This window comes from Macaca mulatta, chromosome 7 (genome assembly GCF_049350105.2).
Source record: "Macaca mulatta isolate MMU2019108-1 chromosome 7, T2T-MMU8v2.0, whole genome shotgun sequence".
Taxonomy (NCBI): domain Eukaryota; kingdom Metazoa; phylum Chordata; class Mammalia; order Primates; family Cercopithecidae; genus Macaca; species Macaca mulatta.
The window spans coordinates 46,712,319-46,730,210 of NC_133412.1; the positions used below are offsets into that span (position 1 = coordinate 46,712,319).

A 17,892-nucleotide genomic window follows, 5' to 3' on the forward strand; every position below is an offset into this window, starting at 1 on the left:
GGGAACAGAGCATGGGAATCTACATTTTAAACCAGCATCCAGGTGATTCTGATACACATTGAAATTTCAGAAATTTAGGCTCTAGAAAATATATATATATTTAAATTTTTTAACTGTAGCTCTATCCAGATAGCACTACTTTAGCTCCATCATAAGCTTCTCTTCACCCTTCTTCCTTACTCCCCTGACACAAGTCATGTTTTTCTCAAGACTGGCATAATCCCTAATCTCTCCAAAAGAGATTCCTGGATCCCAAACCCCGGAAATATGGGCGGGGGCTGGTATTGTGTTTGTTTTCTCTTTGCTGAAAAAACAAAAACAAAACCAAAAAACATAATGATAGTTGATCAATGAATACAGTACAAATGTGGCCTAGTGTCTTAAAGGTACAGGGACCCAGCCACCCACATGCTGTGAAAGTGATCCCAATGGCTATGGATCATTCTAATCCCCTGAATCTTGGGGCTACGTCTGTTGGTCCCATATGTCCTACAAACTAAATAGGCAGTGGAAATTTAAGTAAATAGTATTCATTAACATTATGATCATGTGTGGCATTTTCTATTACTAAATGATCCTAGTACACAGATTATTCACTTAAATAATCAATCACTGTCAACAAATTACAGGATGCAGAGAATGAAATTAGCAAAATGAACTATGAATGTAAAATTCATTTGAAATTCAATTTAGTGACAACATTAGCTTTCAATTAGTCTGCCCAACTGTTTGAATGTCTTCCTTTTGCATTGATTTTTTAAAAATGTAATTAACCTTTTCACTGTTAAATTGGTGTTGGGTGCAACAATATCATTGTTACATGGCTCCTATTGTTGGGGAGTGAAAGGATTAAATGATGAGTCAGGATGAGGGCAGTGGAGTGGGGCTTCTCCTCATGACTGAAGGGCTGGGGAATAAAAGGGACCCAGGAGGGGGAAATGGATGTTGTTTGAGCTGAGGCTTCCCCCATGGGCATCTGGTATTGCTGCTATTGTCTCTAGATTCTTGAAGTAACCTTCTTAAGACCATCTCCTGCTCCAGATTCTTGCTCCCTACTTCACACAAAATGGTTTGTATTCTACATGTCCTGTCAACTTCCCAGAAAACTCAGCCCCTTCTCTCACTACTTTACTTCCTTTCATGATTCTCTGACACCTTTTATTCAATTGGTCTGGTTGGAGAGCTGGAGTGTCCCATCAGACTCCAGCTCCTTCTCAGCTCCCACAGGCAGTGCCACCTCTTCAAGTCTTCTTCCAGTCGAACCCGGCCACTCTCTTCCTGCTTGTGTCTGAGCATTGCACTGTGGCAACCTCACCTCTACCCCACAATCCACCCTGCACACTTCTGCCAAGCTTTAACAGACCACTCCCAGACTCAAGACCCTACTGTGGCTCCCTGCTGCCTCTGCAACTGAGCCCAAGTCTCCCTTCAAAGGCCACCCTCACCGCCTGTGGGGTGTGACCTCCCCCACTTCCTCTGCCTCTGCACCCCTCGAGTACAGGTTGCCCACTTCAAAGTAGCCTCCTCCTTAGCCCAAAACGTGTTGTGCGCTTTCCTGCCCTCACACCTTTGCGCATGCCAGCCTCTCACCTGGAAAGAAAACACCTTCCATTTCTCTCTCTTAGTAAAATCCTTCTCAACGCCCAGCTCAAACCTCACATCTGCCAGGAAGCCTTCCCTGCCACACCCCAGGCTCCAGTGATCCGTCAGCTTCAAATGGTTCAAGAACTTATTGCCTGGGACATTCCTTTTGATCTTTAATAACATGCTTTGTGATTTTCCTCTGCGCTCTCAGCTGAATCGTACATTCTTTGAAGGTAGGGACACGCCTTGTGGTTCCTGCTTCTTGCCGACAGCCTTGCTTAATGGGCAACGGCGTTTCTAAGGCTTTTTTTTTTAAAAAAAGGACGGCACCAATCTCTTTCATCCACTGTGTTCAGGGCTGTCTCGACGGGGACAGCTCAGTTGTGGTGAGAACCAGGAAGCTTATGCCTTGGAGCAGGGTGTGGTGGGTGGGCTGGCTGGGGTAACGGTGAGGCAGGCAGCCTCAAAGAGCAATCACCTGTGGACACGGTGCTCATGCTGTAAAACTGTCTCTTGTCAGCTGCACTGGCTGAGATAATCTTGGTTCTGAACCACATCCCTGGCTGTTCCAGATCACCCATTATCTCTCCAGAGCTGCCGCCACTGCTGGGAGACACAGGACTGGTTAGCTGTGCCAACGGTCTGCAGATAGAGGCAGTTTCTTATCCTGTCTTCACGTGGAGCTGCAGGGAAATAAGTCACACTTAGACACTAAGAAGCCTCCATCCTTCAGCAGCCTGGCAGCAGAATTCTTTATGGGTCTGAGGAGAATCTCCATGAATTCTTGGGATTCATCCCTAAGAACCCTGTAGGGATGTGACCCGGATGTTGAACCTGTTCCTTCTTAGGTCTGAGAATAGAAAGAAACAGCCTCACTCCTCTCTGAGCGGTAGCTCCGTTCCCTTAGCTTCCAAAAGCCAAACCAGTTCTTGGTACTAGCTAGCTGCCATTTATGAAGCCACCGTTTATGTGCCAGGAGCCGTGCCAAGTGTGTCACATATTTTATCTCACCAAATTTTCACAGCACCCCACAAAGAAAAGTTGTTCTCATTTTAGAGATGAGACTCCTTAGGCTGGGGGCAGCTAGCAAACACAGCTGGTCAGCAGAGCCGAGTCCAGATTGCCTCTTTCTTTTTTTTTTTTTTTTTTTTTGAGACAGGGTCTCTCTCTGTTGCCCCGGCTGGAAGTGTGGGGGCATGAACACAGCCCACTGCAGCCTTGACTTCCTGGGCTTACTTGATCTTCCCACCTCAGCCTCCTAAGTAGCTAGGACTATAGGCACATGCCACCACGCCCAGCTAATTTTTTGATTTTTTTTTGTAGAGGTGGGGTCTCATCCTGTTGCCCAGGCATGGTGGCCTGAACTACATCTCTTACTATTACAGACCACCCCATTACTTCTCCAGAGCTGCCGCCACTGCTGGAAGACACAAAGAGTGCGTAGCCACTCCAAAGGTGAACTCCTGGGCTCAAACAATCCTCCTGCCTTGGGCTCCCAAAGTGCTGGGATTACAGGTGTGAGCCACTGCGCCTGGGCCAGATCCCCTCTTTCAACTACCACACAACCTGCCTCCTAACCCAACAGGTCCAGAATCCCATCTCCTCTGGGAAGGCCCCTACCTTCAGGCTGCCTAAATCATGGGACTACTGCCAACATCCTTCACTCGTTTCTTTCTGGCCTGTTATAAAATGACAGCATCAGGTTTCCTCCTGACACATGGGCTACAAAAACGTGTGGATCTGGAATAACCATGCAATGTTTCCCATGAACTAAGTATTTGGGCAGGAGCCAGGTTGTCCACCTCTAAGCCTGGCTGGCTAGACTCTCTTTAGGGTGTCAAGGCTTAAAATGAGGGTCTAGGTGGGTTTCAGGTCATTGTGGCTGCTGTGTTACCTTTCTCCTATCCTACATACTCTTCGGGATACCTTTGAGATAAAGTCAGCAGGGCAAGCTCTTCCCAGTCCTTTCTTGGATTTAAGTTCTGGCTTCACACATGCTGGGTGCCTTAGTAAAGGACTTTAACCTCTTTGTGCCTCAGTTTCCTCCTCTGTAGAATAAAGACAGCCTATTACATTGAGAAGTAAATGAGATAAAGAATAATAAACATCTAGCACAATATCTAGCATACTGTGGGTTTTCCACAAATGTTGGTTTCTTTCAGATCCTGAAGAAATAACCGTTAGTATAACTGGAACTGTAGAATAAAGTCTGAACAACACACACACCTCATACTGCGTGCCCAACCTCAAGGTGAGCAGGACCCAGGCCCCTGTCTGGACTCTTAGCTCATTTTCCTATTATCAGAGCTCTTCCTCCACCTCAGGGTAGACAGTGCCCTTCCTTAAGGAGGCAGAGAGAGAAATGGGAGAGGGAAGGAGACTAGCCCCACCCACTACGCTGCTGCCTTTAAGGACACCCTGGAGGATACCTCTCCCCTCCTCCTCAGCTCGCTTTGCATACATCTTCTTATACTAGCACAGACAACTTTGTGGAGGTTTGCAGAGAAATGGAGCAGTAATTGAAGGGAGTAGTGGAGTCAAGGGAGGGCTTTTTAAAGATGGGAGGTGTTATTTACCACATTTAATGATCAAATAGAAAAATTAGTGAAAGAGGAAAGGATGCTTCCACTGAGTCTTGTTTGGCCGTTTTATCTGGCCTCCTTCCACCCCTTTTGAATTTTAGGCTAAAGTTATCTTTACCATGTCAGTGACTCCCTTCTTATACTCAGTAAAAGCCGTTCATCCGGTGGAAAAAACTTTGGAATGTGGGTTCAGACCCTGGTTCTGCCCATTATTGGCTGGGTAGCCTCTCTGGACCTCTATTTCCTCATTATTAAATTGAAATAATAATGCTTACCTCTTGAATTTGGTGTAAGGATTAAAGGAGTCATGTTTGACCTGGCCCAGCCCTTCGACTCAATGAGTCACAATGACTCAAAAATGGTCATTGTTGTTGCTACCATTCTTTTACTGAAAAGGTTCTTCCAAGTCTTTCTGATATGCACCAAGTCCCTTGTCAGGAGCCAACCATAAGCTACAGTCCTCAGCACTAATATGTGGGCTCCTATTAGCATGAGCAGCGGCTGGGCTTGAGTTTTCACGGTTATTCTGACACAGCCCTCCTTACCTAACTCTTCGCATACCTGCCTGGGTTTGCCACTCTCTGTAGGATAGTGTTCCTGGGAACACCGCATGAGCATGATGCTGCCTCTTGCACCCTGAACATGTCAGACAGGGAGGCAGCTTCCCCATCCTGGGTGGGGTGCTGCGAGATGAGCAGTCACTCTGCCTTTGAACCCCCTCCCTGTTCCGTGTGGATGACTGGGCAGGTGGGGGCAGTTTCTGTGAGTGGGTGCATCTGCTGTGGCTTGTCAAGCTGTGTCAGACTCGACCCTGAGGGCAGACAGGGTCCCAGCTAATGAAAAGCCCAGAGCCACAGCCTCTGGGGCAGCTCCGCAGCTGCTGTCTCTGTTTTCTTTCTCCTTTTCCTTTGTGCTTGGCAGTTCTGGCCCTCGGCACAGCAAGACCAGCACCAGAGACACAAGCACTGAGGTTCCTTTCTCCAAAGATCAAGTTACAGAACACATTCTCTGGCTCACCTTGAAGAACAAAGACTTGAGAAAAGCAGCCTGCCTGGGGACGAGGAAGCGGCTGCCTGCTTGATGTAATTTCAGGCTCTCTGGAAAAATCTCTTGAGCTCCAAATATTTTCCTGCTATAAACCTGAAACTTCATCATTGGAGACTCAATCTTTTTAAATTTGGAGCAGTGGTTCTCAAAGTGAGGTCTGTCTCCACCCCATCCCATCCCCAGCAGCATCCGCATGACTTGGGAGTTTATCAGAAATTCAAATTCTTGGGCCCCACCGCAGACTCCCTGAATCAGAATTTGGAGGAGGGAGTATCTGTGTTTAATCGGCCCTGTGGGTGATTCTGACACCTTGGTAACCCCACTGAAGGGCATGTCACCCAGGAGGGGGAAACTCATCAGCATTATAGCTCTGATTTATTGCTCAGCTTGATGGACTGTGAGGAGGTGCGGACAGGGACAGGGACAGGGGAGGGGAGAGAATGTCTTGTCTGGTGTAGAGCAGTCGGACAGACCTGGCATCAACTCCTAGCTCCTCCTTCTCCCTCTGTGGCCCTGTGCAAATTACTTCATCTTTTCAGCTTTCCTTTGCTCCACTGCAAAATTCAGATTGTGCAACCAACTCACAGGGCTGAAGATGAAATAAGATATAGAAAGTACTTCGCACATAATAGGTACTTAAAGAGTGAGCAGTTGCTCTCTCCAACTCACCCCCACATCCTCTCTGATAGAGAAGAGGTCTATGTAGATTGACATGGTAGAAGGGAAGGTACCAGAGGTAGGGATTCATGTATCATAAACGCATGGACCAGGAAAGAAAGGGGCTAGAAGTGGATGAGATGTCAAGACACAGAATGTGGAGTAGAAATAAGAATAAGGAGCTCCCCTAGACTCTACTCATGTGGTTTCTTCCATTTTGTAGGGGGTGGTCCTAAGGCCAGGCTCTCATCTCCTGTGGCTCAGTCTCACCACCACCCTTTCCAGATGGTGGGTGGGGCTGATTCTTTTCTTACCTTTCCCCTACCTCATTCCAATCTTTTCGGGTGCATGACTTAAAGGTCTGAAGTTTTCCTCCAGGGAGATGATTGATGGAAATATGCAAATTGTGAGCTTTACGGCAACTCAGGATCTTAAGGGTTAAGAAGAGAGCCAACAGTTGGTGCAGAGGCCACCGTGGTGACCTGACCCTTGCTCAGACACTGCCAGGGTCTCCCAGCCAGCTAACAGGCAGGCACCAGAGAGCGTCTTAAGAGAAGCAGAAACAGATGTGCGTGCCCCAGAACAGCATGCTTCTCTTTCTTTTAAAACCTTCACACAGTGTCTTGAGCCTTTGATGGAGAGCAAATTAAGATCTCAGTCTCACTAGGAAGGCTCACATGATATGGCTCTGGGGCAATTCTACCCCCATTTCCCTATCTCTCCATTGCCAGGAATTTCAGAGTCAATGTTTCATCATTTATTTAAGGGTTTAATCCCTATGAGAATTTTCATCTCCATTAGGCTGTGTTCTGGGCTTGGGTTAGTCAGTCTGGATTCAAATCCCAGCTCTACCATTTGTTAGTTGTTATATTCTGGGTTAAATATTTAAACTCTTCGAGCCTCACTTTCTGTCTTTGTAAAATAGGGACAGTGTTTTACACACACACACACACACACAGAGACACACATATACATATATGTGCTCATTATTTCAAGGGCTAAACATGTACAGTGCTATTTGGATTTCTTATGAATATATTTCTTTAAAGCTAAAAAAAGAGTGGGAGGAGTAAAGACTGAAGGGAGTGGTCGAGATCAGAGATGGCTAATAGGTCTCAACTATGAATGTGGGTGGACTCGGAGGTGCCCCTGGTACACTGCATTGTCAGTTTGTGAAGAATTCCAAGGCAGCTGACTGCAGTCTTGGCAGACAGCATGTGACAGTGTGGAAATGTCTGCTCCAATGTGGGCAGGGTCCTGAAAGCATGTGCAAGCCACATTTGCCATCTCTGCTCTAGTTGCTTCCTGCCTGAAGGCAAAAAGACAGGCTGTGACTCTTGCAATTACCTGAGTAGAATTATAGAAGCCGTTACCTGGGATCTTCAAAGGCTCCCACAGAAAGCATAACTTAGCCTCTTAATTGAACACAGCCTCCCAGTATCATTCTGGAACGTTCGAGCTGTCCCCAGTCATAAGGCACAGCCTTCTTGATCTGATAATAGTGTCCTCTCCAGAAGGGAAAAGAGGACTGCCTCTGTAGTAGCACCAGACACAGTGCTGTGACACACTGGGAACCAGAAAGATCTTGAAGATGGTTTCATCAGGGTGGGGTGGGAGTTGGGAACACAGGGGTGGGTGAGACTTAAAGGAATCAAGCACCCCAGGGGAGCCTGAGCTCTAACTCTGTGTCTTCTTTGGAGATCAATTGCTATTTTTGTGTGTTTCCCAGCTGGACGTCTGAGAGGCTTGCAGGTGTTTTACATTATTAATCAGCTAGATCTTTTTTCTTCCTAATAATCTAGCTTCCTTCCACACCTGTGAAAGCCCTTTGACAAACAGGCAGCAGTGCATACATCCAGTGTTTAATGGAAGGGGCAGGGCAGGGCCCGCGTTTCCATTAAGCACAGCAGGCTTTGTGCCTGGGGCCCATAGGACTTTCGGGGGCCGTGAAGATGTTTTCATTGTGGTTTCTTTTAAAATCAGAAGAAAAGAGAATATAATAATAATGATATAGAAGAATAAATCCAGCCTACATTATACTTGTCTTTGTACCAATGCAATCATAAAATATAACTTTTAATATTTTGTTATGGCAGGGGCCCCCAAAGGCAAAAGTGCCTAGGGCTGAGGGAAGTCATAATGCAGTCAGTCCTATGCACGGGATTGGAAAAGATTTGAATGGGGTCTGAAGACAAAGCCGTGGTTCTACCTCAGGCCCCACTGACTCGATGACTTTGGGCAAATCATACATCTGGGGTTGCAGTTTTCTCCGTGGTCCAGTGTCCTACAACTGCAGGAGAGGACTGAGTCCTCCCCTCCCCTCCTTTTCTCAGTCCTGGGCTCTAAGGAGATAATAGCTGTAAAGTGTTTGAACATATGTAAACATGCAACAGGTATATTAAAGGTCAAAATCCTTATTATCTGGAGGGAAGATGGAGACCCATATACTCCAGGAATGGATGGCTGCAGAGGGGAGGTGAATGTTGCTGTGACACCCTAACATCGACCAGGTAACCACCATCTGTCCCATTCCTAAGAAAAGTCAGTTAGGAAGAGGCTGGATGAGTGAACTGGGCCTTTATGGGGGTTATGGGGGTTCTAGGGAAACCGGAGCCTTCAGAGAATCACACAGCTCTGGACAGAGTGCTGAGCAGGCTTCTAGAATGACGCAGGGGAGGGAGGGAGGGAGAGAGAGGCCAGAGAGACACCAAGTGTGAGAGACACGGCCAACCTGCAGACCAGGAGCTTGTCCTACTCAGTGAGTACCTAAGCTGAGATGAAGAACTCAAACAATCTAGAAATTAAAGGACTTTACAAAACAGGCTATGGGAGAGTTAGGGAATAGCACAAAGAAAAGTTTGATTACAATCTGCTGGTCTGGGGTGTGGTGCAACCGCCTTCATCTCCCCAAGGAATTGCCATAAAATCAATATCACCACAGCTCTTGGGAGTTGAGTTCCTTGTTTTAGAGATGTAGCTAACTGCCAGCAAGTCTGGTATGTGTGCCGATAACCTACCTGCCTCATGCTTTTCTGCTTCCTCCTTTACTTCTCTTCTCCTTCCCTCCTCTCTCCCTTCTATTTCCCTTTCCCTTTTTTCTCCCCCTCTGGCCTTTCCTCTTCCTCCCCTCTCCCTCTTCCCTCCTTTCCCTCTTTCTCTCTCTCTCACCTTCCCTTTCTCCCTTCCCTCTCTTTTCCTCTTCTTTCTCCTCACCTCTGGAAAGTGGAGAAAAGTGTGCCCATTGGAGGTCTCCCAACTGTGGAGACCCCAAGCTCACAGGGTCTGGAAGCCTCCTGAGGACAGCTGCATCACCATCCATCATCTTTTTTGATGAATAGAGCTCTAAATGGCTTAGTTTGACTATGATGCAACCCATGTGGCATCAGTGATTTAAATTTTGCCAGTGGCATCAGTGATTTAAATATCATTGCTTTTCTTTTCCTTGTACTTCTATAGGATGGACTAGGCATAGGGCAATGGAGGTAGTGCTTTCCCTTGGTCTGTGAGGACTGGGGTCTCGGTGGCCATCCCCACCTAGCTGTGGAGCAGTCAGACAGCGGGACCCCACCCTGCCAGCTTACGGGGAAGGGACAGCAGGCTGAGGCCTGCCAATACCAGCACCTTCATTCGTAGGGACAAACCAAGGACCTGGCCTGGCCTCAGAAAGAAAACTCCTGACCCCTACTTGCCCATCCTGCTGGGAGAGAAAAAGAAGGGAGTGGTCTAGAAAGAGGAAAATAGGCTGGGTGCAGTGGCTCACCCATGTAATCCCAGCACTTTGGGAGGCTGAGGCAGGCAGATCACTTAAGGGCGGGAGTTCGAGACCAGCCTGGCCAACATGGTGAAAGCCTGTCTCTACTAAAAATACAAAAATTGGCTGGGCATGGTGGTGTGCACCTATAATCCCAGCTACTCAGGAGGCTGAGGCAGGAGAATCATTTGAACCCAGGAGGCAGAGGTTCCAGTAAGCCAAGATGGCACCATTGCACTCCATCCTGGGCCATAGAGCAAGACTCTGTCTCACAAAGACAATAAACGAAAAGAAAAGAAAAAAAATAAAAGAAAATCTAAGACTAGGGTGGAGTGGTGGGCTGGATAAAAGAAAGGGCTGGCCGAACCCTCTCTACCTCTCAGACCTCCCCACCCCAGGCCTCAAAGCCGCTGTAATTAAGAATCAAAGAAATGTACCTTCGAATAATCAAAGACCATTTTTTAACCTTATCAGATGGGCAAAATAGTAAAAGGTTTTGAAGAGCTGGTTACTAAACAGGTGCTCTCAAATCCTACTGGAAAAAAAATCACACAATCTTTCTGAAGGCACAATTTGAAAATACGTAACCCAAAATATATTCTCGGACACAGTAATTCCACTTCTGAGAATTTATCCTAAGAAATCATGCATGCCATTCAGAATTATCCACCAAAACAATACCAGAATTATTACAATTAAAATTGTAATTTTGGTTATATTAGTGAAAAGTTTGAGACTTAGATAAGTGATTAGCTAAATTTTGGTACATTTGGCTGGGTGCAGTGGCTCAAGTTTGTAATCCCAGCATTTTGAGAGGCCAAGGCGGGTGGATCTCTTGAGGCCAGGAGTTCTAAACCAGCCTGGGCAACATGGTGAAATTCCATCTCTACCGAAACAAAAAAAAAAGAAAGAAAAATTAGCCAGCCATGGTGGTGCACACCTGTAATCCCAGCTACTCTGGAGGCTTAGGCACAAGGATGGCTTGAACCCAGCAGGCGGAGGTTGCAGTGGGCTGAGATCGCACCACTGCACTCCAATCTGAGTGACAGAGCAAGACTCGGTCTCAAAGAAAAAGCAAAAAGTGGTATATTTATTCAATGAAATTCTGAATGCTAGTTAAAAATGATTATAGATACGGATTTACTGACGTGGAAGATGTTCATGATATACTGTTGAAGTGAAAAAAGTTGGTTTCTGAACATTATCTATGTTATGATCCTAACACAGGATAAGGAAAAGAAAAAAAGAAAAGAAAAAAGAAATAAGCATATCAGTTATCTATTGCTGTATAACAAATTACCCCCAAACTTTTCACCTTAAAATAACAAACATTACCTCATAGTTTCTGTGAGTCAGGAATTCAGAGGTGGCTTCTGGCTCATGGACCGTCCTGAGGTCGTTGGTAAAATGTCAGCTGTGGCTGCAGTCTCCTGAGGCTTGCCTGGGCTGGAGGGGCTGCTTCCAAGATGGCTCGCTCACATGGCTGTGGGCGGGAGGCCTCAGTTTCTCACCACATGGACCTCTCGGTAGAACTTGAGTGTTCTTGAGGCATGGCAGCTGGCTTCCCATAGAGCCAGTGATTCCAGAAAGCAAGACAAAGATTGCAATGTCTTTCGTGACCTAGCCTCAGAAGTCACACTCTGTCACTTCTGCAGTATTTGATTCTATTGATTATACACATTGGCCCTACTCAGTGTGGGAGGGGACTGTACCACAGCATGAATACTAGGAGACAGGGATCCTTGGGGGTCATCTTGGAGGCTGTCTACTGGAATGATTGTATTCATTTCTTCAATAAACAGTGTTCGAGCACCAACCAAGCAAGCATCAGACCCTCATGGTACCATACTCGGGGTACACTCATAAAAAGAGAGACAAGATCCCTCTTCTCCTGGAGCTTACCTTCCAGGGGGGTGGGAGGGGAGAGGCACTAAGGAAGTAAGAATTGTAAACAGCGGTCAGTAACTGAAGGGCAGCATGAGGAAGGTGATGTCAGAGGAGCAGGCAGGAGCTGGGTGACAAGGAACCTTGCAGGCCGTGCAGAGAGTTTAGATGTTATCCTAAGGATGACAGGGAGCCACCGAAGAGTCTTAAGCAGAACAATGACATGATCTGAGTTATGTTTTTAGAAGATCACTATGGCTCAATGTGGAGAATGAATTCAGGGACAAATGTTGAAATAGAGGCCAGTTCAGAGTTTATAAAAGTAGTCTAGTAACCGGGGCTTGAATGACTGCACAAGCAATCCTGGTGGCCATATATATATGTGTGTATATATATATCTCAACCATGCTCATATTTTATATATATATATATATATTTTTTTTTTTTTTCTTTTTATTCACCCACCCCCTGGCCTAGCAGAGTGCTGGGCACATGGTAAGGAGGTGGGAGGCCAAGTGAGCACAGAGTATTGGACTGGTCACTGAGAGACCACGTCCACTTTCACTGTGTGACAGTCACTCCCTTTCTGTGACTCAGTTTCCTCATTCATAAAATGTAGCAAGTGAATGAAGTCAGTGATACGCCATTTTTTTCTTTTTCCTTTTCTTCTATTAGAATCAGCACCCTAATAGATAAACCAGATGAAAGACAGTGCAGTGGCAGAAGCAGAGGGAGCCTCAGCCTCCTCCTTCTCCTCTGGCTGCATGATTTGAAACCCATTGAAAGGACTCCCGGCTGACCCTTCTGTCCTCGAATGCTCCACATGCCATGCATTTCATAAACACTCAGGACCAGCCAGCTGTTTTAATTTCTGCCAGGGCTTTCCTGCCGCCACGTTGAAATGCTCTGTTCCACGTCCCTCCACCTGGCGGTATCTGGACATTCTATTCCACTCCGTTTTTTGCACACAGGGCTGCCCAGCTGGGAATACTGCACCTTCCCCCACGGGGAGGGAGGTTCAGCCCCTGGGCATGGCAGATGAGTTTTCACTCATATTTGATATGAGACTTGGGGCTCCCTAGGCAGGAAGAAGTTGCTTTGAGATCCCCCTCATAAGCTCTCCGATGAGTGGCTGCTTTTCCCTAAGCTCCTTGGATGAAAACTGTCAGGGGAGATTTCCTGGCTGAAATCCTTCACTCCCTCCACAACTGTGGCCCAGACACTCCCACACCCTCCCAGCAGTGCTGACATCCTTTCCTTCCCGACTAAGTTTGCTAGCCGTGGACTTCAGGGTAATCTCACCCCTCTGAGCCTTGGCACCCTCATCTCTAAATCGTGGATATCAACACCTGCTATTCAGCCCGTCCATATCTGTGTAGGTATTCCAGTTGCTACAGTGTTCAAATACATCCATACTGCTTGATGAAGAGCCAGGATTCTAAGCCTCTGGGTTTCCCTCACCCTAAACACTCCAGCTTCTCCCTCTGAGGCCCACAGACATCCACAGAATCAGCAGCCTAAGGGTCATGCCTGACCCGGGAGGAACTTGCAGACCCAGCTCTAGTCTGTAACCAAGGTCAGTTCTGACAGTTTGGCGTCTGGGCCTTACTGGTTGTTAAATATTGTAGTATTATCCTTGACCATGGTGATGCGAGATTACGTACATGAGGCACCCAGCACTTCAGTTCCTGGAACACCAGAGGAAGCATAACTTTCATGATCCTCATACTTGACAGCATTGGGCCTCCCCAGTTTGCTTTCCTGTTAAACTCCAGCTACAATTTATCCTCCTTCACCTTTCCATTTCACCCCTTGTTTCCTTTACTGAGAGCTGAGACACTGAGGTTGGGACCTGGTTTGTGTGTTGCTTTCTAAATGTTCTCAGGTCTCCGTGTGGTTTTATGCCTATTTTGTTTGTGAGCTGACTTCAGATGTGATAAGGTGAAAAGAGGTGAGCCCATTTTGTAAAGAGGTGAGTGGGGCAGGAAGGGCTATTCTTAGCCTTTTGTCTACACTGGCACACGCACAGCCCTGGGGCTCAACCCCCATTGTATGTTAAGCCGTCAAAGCTGGCTGGCCCACTTCATGGAAACCCACCCTGCAGACGGAGAGAATCAGCTCTTTATTTGACTTGCTGAGCACTGTGGCCAAGTACACACTTTGAAGTGATATACTCCATGCTTCTTGGTGCCTATCGCTGGCTGAATGGTGGGCCCAGAAAGGTATGTCCATGTCCTGACCTCCAGAACCTATTAATGTGACATTTGGAAGCAGGTTCTTTGCAGATGTTATTAAGTTTAGGATCTCAAGATAAGATCATCCTGGATTATTTCTGTAGGCCCTAAATCCAATAACTGGTACCATTAAAAGAGAAACACAGGGCCCGGCATGGTGGCTCACGCCTGTAATCCCAGCACTTTGGGAGGCTGAGGTGAGCAGATCACTTGAGCTCAGGAGTTCGAGAGCAGCCTGGGTGACATGGCGAAACCCCATCTCTACAAATAAATAAGTAATACAAATACAAAAATTAGCCAGGCATGGTGGTGTATGCCTGTATTCCCAGCTACTTGGGAGGCTGAGTTCGAATGATCGCTTGAGCCTGGCAGGCAGAGGATGCAGTGAGGCAGAGGTTGCACCACTGTACTTCAGCCTGGGTAATAGAGCTGGATAGACCCTGTCTCAAAAAAAAAAAAAAAAAAAAAGAAAAGAAAAGAAAAAGAGGAAAGACACAGAGAAAAGGCCTTGTGCTAATGGAGGCGGAGACTGAAATGGCACAGCTACAAGGAATGCTGACAGCTGCTAGAAGCTACAAGAGGCAAGGAAGTATTTACCCTACAGCCTCCAGAGGAACTGTGCCCTCTGGACACCAAGATTTCAGACTTCTGGCTTTTAGAACTGTGAGAGAATCCATTTTTGTTGTTTTAAGTAACCAAGATTGTAGTAGTTTGTTATCAGCTACAGAAAACTAATACAGAGTCTAACATGCTGATTGACTCAGACTCAGTAAACAAGGATGAGTTAGGATACAGGAGCCGCTGCTACAGCAAAGACCCCAGATAGCAATAGATAGCTTAAACACAATGGAAGTTTATTTCTATCTCACAGCAAGGGCTGATAAGGTGGTTCCCGGGTGTCAGGGACCTGGCCTCCACCATCACCTCGAATAATGGTCAACCTTGTGGTTGACTGATTTAATATAGCAACCTGTCCCCACCCGCCCCCTGCACTGTATCAGTGCCCCAATTCTTTCTTTTTCCCCATAGCATATCTTTTAATATACAATATAGTTTGTTTGTATCATGTTTATTGTTTATTATATGTCTCCACCTGTTGGACCGTAAACTCCACCTGCAGGGATTTTTGTCTTGCTTATTCACTAGTGTATCCCAAGTGCCTACAACAGTTCCAGGCAAATGCCTGATGCTCAATAATAATTTTTATTTTTTATTTTTTTTGCTTTGGGACATTGAGGAGGGAGGATAGCTTGAGGCGAGGAGTTTGAGACCAGCCTGGGTAACATAATGAGACCCCATCTCTACAAAACATTTCTTTTTAAAAATTAGGCCAGGCGCCGTGGCTCATGCCTGTAATCTCAGCACTTTGGGAGGCCGAGGCAGGCGGATCACCTGAGCTCAGGGGTGCGAGAGCAGCCTGGCCAACCAACATGGTGAAACCCCGTCTCTACTAAAAATAACAAAAATTAGCTGGGCTCAGTGGTGGGCACCTGTAATCCCAGCTACTGGGGAGGCTGAGGCAGGAGAATCGCTTGAATCCAGGAGCTGGAGGTTGCAGCGGGCCAAGATTGCACCATTGCACTCCAGCCTAGGTGACAAAGCAAGACTCTGTCTCAGTAAATAAATAACAAAATAAAATAGAAAATAAAAACTAGCCAAGTGTGGTGGCCCACACCAGTAGTTCCAGCTGCTCAAGAGGCTGAAGCAGGAGGCTTGCTTGAGCCCAGGAGCTCAAGGCTGTAGTGAGCTATAATCGTGCCACTGCACTTTAGCCTGGGTGAGCAAGACTGTCTCTCTCTTTTTCTCTCTCTTGCTTTCTCTCTCCTCACCCCTGCTCCATTCCACCTCTATTTCCTAATCTGATCTCTGAGAGGGACAGGAAAAGGCAGAACCAGGTTCAGAGTCCAAGCCTGTGACTCTCTTAGTACCTGCTTCTTGCTAGATCTCACTGCCTCCTGAAGTGGATTCCACACTGCAGCACAGACCTTCTGACTAATGGGAGCAGGGCAAAGGGCCAGTCAGCCTCTTTTGACCCTGATCCAGGGCCAGAGAGCATTGGAAGCAGAAAAGAATCTGAATTTCCTCATCCAACAGAATGAAATTGCCAACCCTGAAATCAAAAGCGATGAGAAGCAGAAAACCAAGTCTCAGAGCTCCTTGTCTGTACAGGCCATTTGGCTGGCTGACTGGGCACACAATCAAGAGAGAGCAAGAGAGAGACAGAGAGAGAAAAAGACATTGATTGAATGAAGTTGTCTCACTACTTTTTGTACCGGCAGGGACAGGGCAAAGCCACAATGTAGCCCACACTTTTTCCCTGTTTGGATATAACCCGGAAGCTGCAAACATTGGATCCACTCACATCTTACTAGCCAAAATTAATCACATGGTCGCATTTGACTGCAAAGGACACTGGCTTTATTCTGAGTGCTATGTGACCAGGTAAGTTCAGCAAGTCTGCTAGTAAAGGAGATGGGGAGAATGGGTTTTGGAAGAAAAACTTTGAGTGTCTAGTCAAAATGATGATTGAATAAAGATTATGTATTTCTAATAAGCACCTGGGTGATTCCAATTCAGGGGGATAGGAGCCCTGAAAAAAAAATCCACATCAATTTCACAATGTGTCTAAGACAAAATTCAGAAATAATATTCAATGTATTCATTTTACAGGTGAGAAAACTGAGACTACAGGGTGAAATGACTTGCCCAAGGACACCTAACCAGAGAGAAAGCTCGCATGTCTCATTCCACGCCGAATCTTCTTCCCATCTAAGCACACCCCTTCTCCTGAAGGATGTGGCCCGTGAGAAGGGCAATACTTCAGTCCAGGGATTTTCAGCATGAGGAGTTCCAGCATCCACATCATCTGTGAACTTGTTAGAAATGCAAATTCTCAGGCTCCCACCTAGACAGGGGAGAGGGGGCAGCAATGTGTGTTTTAACAGGAATTCAGGTGATTCCGTTGCACTCTAAAGTTTGCTTTAGGCAAAAGATTGAACCTCTAATGGGGCAATTTTCAGAACTCACGGCAGCTTTAGGGGTGTTCTTTTCTGTGATTCCTCAAACAGCCTGTCATGCTCTGAGAGATCATTTAGGGGCTGGGCAAGCAGAGGGCTACTAAGATGAACAGAAAGAACTGAGGCCACGCATAGGTGCCTTCTACTGGAGGGAGTGATTACTGTGGACCCAGGAAGGCCCATGGCTTAGGCCCAGAGCAGCACCTAGTCTCATTCCTTAGCAACCCAGACTTAGACCTTCTTTTAGCCCAGTGGTTGCCTGGGCTGTCCAACAATGTCAGCCTCTTTATCTTCCAGTTTCTACAAACCAGCTTCTTTTCCCTCTAGACAATGTCTGAAGATTTTCGCTGCCCGTTTTCTCTTCTGTTTCTTTTCCTTTTGCCTTTAAAAAATGCATCTGAAGGAGGAGAAACCTCTATTCTCGTTTTCAACCAAATGTTAGCAAATTAGAAATTAGACACTAGGAGAGGAAGGTGGCTTAAGTTTGGGGGTTCCTTTGGGATTTTGATCATTGGGATTTTCTTTACCCTTCCAGGCAAAGATAGCCTTCGATGGATTCCAATCCCAAATAACCCTGCTCCAGGCTCCAGGAAACTCATGCTGTTTGTCTTCCTTAGCCTTGGCTCTTGCTAACTCTCTGCATGACTGTGGACCTAATCCCACTAACTCTTAGTTTCCCCATCTGTTAAACAAGGGAATTGAACAAAGTAAGTTAACTTTGTGTTTCTTAGCATTGACTATGGAAACCCTACACATTTGGACAGCAGGCCACAGGGGAGCACCACCGACCCACCTCCTGGTGACAGCATACCTAGATTACAGATAAATTACCCAGGGAGGACACAATAGCCTGACAAACTCAATCCACAAACATGAGTGAGGAAATCCCTAATTTAAAGAAAACAGCATTGTTAGGAAGGTTTGTCCAGCATTTAATTTGTCTCTATCCTTACGACTTTGGAAAACCAGGTGAAAAAAGAGTCCCTTTAAAGAATGGGCAGACAAGTTCAAGTGACATGTGCTCAGCTTGCTGTGATGCATTCATCCATCCATTCATCCATTCTTTTCTTTTTTCTTTTTTTTTTTAGACGGAGTCTTGCTCTGTCACCCAGGCAAGAGTACAGTATTGCAATCTT

The 17,892-nt window shown here is 46.4% G+C and overlaps 1 long non-coding RNA gene across 1 annotated transcript; it reads left to right on the forward strand.

The window, feature by feature from the left end:
* Positions 1-15,794: 15,794 nt before the first annotated feature.
* LOC144329647 (uncharacterized) lies at positions 15,795-17,464 on the forward strand. The gene is made up of 2 exons (XR_013395257.1): positions 15,795-16,181; positions 16,410-17,464. It is a non-coding gene; the product is annotated as an uncharacterized LOC144329647 (long non-coding RNA).
* Positions 17,465-17,892: the final 428 nt, after the last annotated feature.